The sequence below is a fragment of the Tupaia chinensis genome, unplaced genomic scaffold, assembly GCF_000334495.1.
Source record: "Tupaia chinensis unplaced genomic scaffold, TupChi_1.0 Scaffold000028_1, whole genome shotgun sequence".
Lineage (NCBI taxonomy): Eukaryota > Metazoa > Chordata > Mammalia > Scandentia > Tupaiidae > Tupaia > Tupaia belangeri.
The window spans coordinates 5,920,244-5,921,063 of record NW_006159458.1 but is presented as its reverse complement, the minus strand read 5'-3'; the positions used below and the strand labels follow the sequence as shown (position 1 = coordinate 5,921,063).

Below are 820 nucleotides of genomic sequence, written 5' to 3'. Positions count from 1 at the left end.
ATGCAATGTCCCTTTCTAATGGGATTTCACTTTAATGGGATTTGGAAGGGACACATTATACTTTTATGTGGTGATAAGTACTATGAACAAAAGACAAGGTGATGAGATAGTGAATGGGCAGGGTTGGGGGGATGGGAGTGGCTTTGTGGCTTTTTCCCTCCCTCTAAATTAGGCATCTTAGACCTCCTCTCTGAGGCAATGACACTTCAGTGGAGAAGCTGAGTAATGTGGAGTTCGCTAAGTAAAGATTTAGGAGCAGAGAACATTCCAGGTAAATTTTCAAAGGAGGTTGGATGGCTTTTCCATATATTTAATCAAAGAATACCAGTAACCCTTATGGAATTAATACTGGTCTCTCATCTCCTCTACAGGTTCCGAAAAACTCTGGGAAATTCAGACTGAACTTGACTGACTAAACGAAACATCCACATAGTGTTCACACTTCAGTGGGAGAGAAATACAATAAAGAAAATGCTTTATTTCATCATGCACAATTTTGCACCTTTCAACATTTCTGGAATTGTAATGTGACTTAGTATGATCTTACATTTGTAACTGGCAATTGTTTTCCTTTCCTTGTGATACAAAAATAATGTAGCATCTTATAATCAAAGGCATCTTAGGTTTGATGAATTATAAATACACACACACAGAGAAACAGAGAGGGAGAGAGATTAAGGTTCTGTGCACAAGAACAAATCAGAAAATTGTAGAAACTGTCTGATGTTATCAATCAGAATTTGGACAAGACCTTGAAAAGGACCTTGGGTCAGGTACATAAGGGCATTTTGTGTGTGTGTGTGTGTGTGTGTGTGTGTGT

The 820-nt window shown here is 38.3% G+C and overlaps 1 pseudogene; it reads left to right on the top strand.

Annotated features, from left to right (window-relative positions):
- Positions 1–628: 628 nt before the first annotated feature.
- LOC102486226 (annexin A7 pseudogene) overlaps positions 629–820 on the top strand; it is a 1,121-nt pseudogene continuing 929 nt past the window's right edge.